This window comes from Apodemus sylvaticus, chromosome 5 (assembly GCF_947179515.1).
Source record: "Apodemus sylvaticus chromosome 5, mApoSyl1.1, whole genome shotgun sequence".
NCBI classification, from domain to species: domain Eukaryota; kingdom Metazoa; phylum Chordata; class Mammalia; order Rodentia; family Muridae; genus Apodemus; species Apodemus sylvaticus.
Window position 1 is genome coordinate 25,405,523 of NC_067476.1, and position 3,563 is coordinate 25,409,085.

Consider the following 3,563-nt stretch of genomic DNA (forward strand, 5'->3'; position numbering starts at 1 on the left):
ATGTGTTTGCTTCCTTCAGCATGGGACATATCCAGATTCAACTGTATGGTATACCTTGCTGCTCAATTTTGTCCTTGTAATTGTTTTTATGAGACAGGCTTTCTCTGTGTAGCCCTGGCTGTCCTGAAGCAGGCTACCCTTAAACTTAGGAATCCACTGGCCTCTGCCTCCTGAAAGCTAGGATTAAAGGCATGTGCTACCATTTCTCAGTTTTGTTACTTATTTTTATGTATTTAAAAGTTTTAAATAAAATAACATAAAATAGTAATTAATGTTTATTCATGTGCCCTTTATGATAAACAATGTTCCTACACAATCAGATTGCAGTGCTATGTAAACATACAAAGCCTATGATCTCACATCGATTATTTTTCTAGTAGAAAAAAATACCAATAACTAATTGAAATTTCAGTTCATAGAAGTAAATACAAGTAACTCATAAATATGCTAAAACATTTCAAAATAAGATGGAAGCAAGGTAAAAGAATAGCATGTTTGTCATTATTGTTTAAAAACATAAGGAGACAGACACACAGACAAACAGACACACAGACACACGTACACTGAGACAGACAGACAGACAGACAGAGACAAAGACAGAGACAGAGAGATCAGTGATTGATCATTCATGGAGTTATGAAGGCTGCAATACTCTCATTGATCCTATAATATCCTTTCTGCAACCTAGAGATCCAAAAGTGTCATAATTATAGCCCAAGTCACAAGGCAGGACAAACCCAGGACACCATGGGGTAAGACCTCCTCCGCATCCAAGAACTTGGACACTGCACAGCCAATAGTATCACTTCTGCTCTCATTTTCAGATCCAACAAGCATCAAAGCCTGAGAGAAAGTGGCTGTTGCTGTTTAAGCAGCGAGGGCATAGTTGTTCTCCTTCATTCTTCAGCCATGTTTGAGGACACTTCAGATTCGGCGGCTCTGGTGTTTACTGTTGAAGGTATCTTTTTATGCAGATCAAATGTGAATCTCCTCATAGAAAAGCCTCCCAGACATCCCCAAAATAACTGTTTCCTGCTGCTCAATCATCCTACAGTCCAGTCAAGTCAACAAACAAAATTAATCACCATAATTATTGGTAGTGCACACAACCGTAGGTAGAATCAAGAAAGGTGAACTCTGAGGGGTGAAGCAAAGTGTTTAGAAGAACAGAGTGAGCTGAGGAAGAGAGTGAGCCAAGAAAATACCCAGAATATAAAAATTACAAGATTATCAAGCTCCGAGTAGGGAAGACTAGACTTAGAGTAGAATGGTATGTGAAGGCAAGTGCTGTTGACTATGCGATGAAATTGTGAACACCTGCTAGATGCTGGATTTAGAAGGCATGGCAGAAGTTGTACGTTTATTCTCAATATAATGAGAAGAGATCAGAAGTCCCAATTTGAATATGGCAGATGATTAAATATGTGCAAAAGATCACTGGTCAGGCTGAGGTGCTAGTTCAGTTGGGTTTAATGTCCTTGCCTCACAAGCATGAGGACTTGAGTTCCATTCCGAGCATCCTGGGAACCACCAGGCATGTTGGAGGACTCTTGCAATTCTAGCATCAGGATGACAGAACCAAAGGATCCTTTAACTATATGACTTATCACTCTATGCTAGTAGGTGAACTACAGGCCAATGAGAGACCATGTCTCAAAGGAGGGATAGTGTTTCTGAGGACACCACCAGAGGTTGTCTTCTGGCTTCAAACTCATGTGAACACATGGGTGTAGGTATACACTTGCATAGCAGTACACTAGTACATAATTGAGCACACGCACACACGTGTATATACATATACATGTAGACATTAAAAGAAATGATCATTGACAACTAAGTAGATGCCAAACAGTAGGTTAAGGGTGTGAATAACCAGTTTGAGAAGTATTGATGATGGTTTTAAAGTATTAGTGACACAAAAATCAGTTTATGGTGATACCAGTAAAAATCACACAAAGCTGATGGTAATGAATATTAGATAGAGTTTGACAATGATTTGGACTTGTAACATGAGTGAAAGAAGGCAGTCAACAATAACTTGGGTTTTTGTTCTGAGAAATTAGGTAGATGATGGTCCATTTATTTAGATGGAAGCCATTATGGGAAGAAGAAATGATGTAACAAGTCAATGTTGAACTATAGTCAGTGATTCATGGATAACAGAGTACAAGTTTGCCTTTGTCTTTAGTGCTTAGTCTTTTGCTAATTACTTTAGCTTAAGTAAGAAATACTTATTTTAAAAAACTACAGTAGATATGATTGCATGGTAGTGGAGAAGCAAAGTTTGTGTCAGATTTTAGTTTGAAGCTCTAATGTGATGACACGCTTAACCAAATCGATCTTAGACTCTCCAAACAGAATGGTAATCATTAAAACAAAACTAATATGTTAATTATGTAAAGTTTCATGATGTCCTCCTTCAGTGTATCCATATATTTGCCAATCAGTTGCTGAATTGATGAAGAAAATTTGCTGCATATACACAGCACAACACTATTCATCCGTAACAGGGAAATCCTGTCTTTGGGGGTGAGAGATGTTGATCTAGAGATCACTGTGTTAAGTGAGATAAACCAGGGAGGAAAGAAGAGCCACATTCTCCACTCATATGTAAAACCTACAAGAGTTGATGTAGCTGAAGATGAGAATGGATACTGAAATCGAGTAGAGAGAGGAACATGAAAAGGTGCAGTGCGTACTAAAATGCAGGTGCAACACATTCTAGTGTGCTAGTGTAGAGTAAGATGACTCTGACACGTGGGAGTGCATGCACTTGTGCATGTAAATCCAACCTGGTAAATCTGTTCAGTGTTGCTTTTATGTATTTCAGCTGATTTCAGGCTGACCACTTGGTATTGAATATCAAAAGAGAGCACTCACCCAACGGGGAAGAATACTTTAAGTGAAGAAATGGTAATTTATAGATGAATGTATCTGAAGTAATTTAAACATTATTAAATACACACATATGTGATATCACCCATGATATCCTATTATCATGTCAATATGTATAATTTTTATGTTTCTATGTAATAATTTTTCTTTCTTTTTTTATTTTATTAGATATATTCTTTATTTACATTTCAAATGATTACCCCTTTTCTGTTTCCCCCTTCCCCAAAAGTTCCATAAGCACTGCCCTCCCCCCCCCCATTCCCCAATCAACCCCTCTCGCTTCCATATCCTGGTATTCCCCTACACTGCTGCATGGAGCCTATCCAGGACCAAGGACTTCTTCTTCCTTTTTCTTTTCTTTTCTTTTCTTTTTTTTTTAAATTTTAAATTTTATTCGATATGTTTTTTATTTACATTTCAAATGATTTCCCCTTTTCTGGTTTCCCACTCCCCGAAAGTCACATAAGCCCCCTTCCCTCCCTCTGTCCTCCTACCCATCCCTTCCCACTTCCCTGTTCTGGTTTTGTCTTATACTGCTACACTGGGTCTTTCCAGAACTAGGGGCCACTCCTCCATTCTTCTTGTACCTCATTTGAAGTGTGGATTATGTTTTGCATATTCCAGTTTTCCAAGCTAATATCCACTTATTAGTGAGTGCATACCATGAT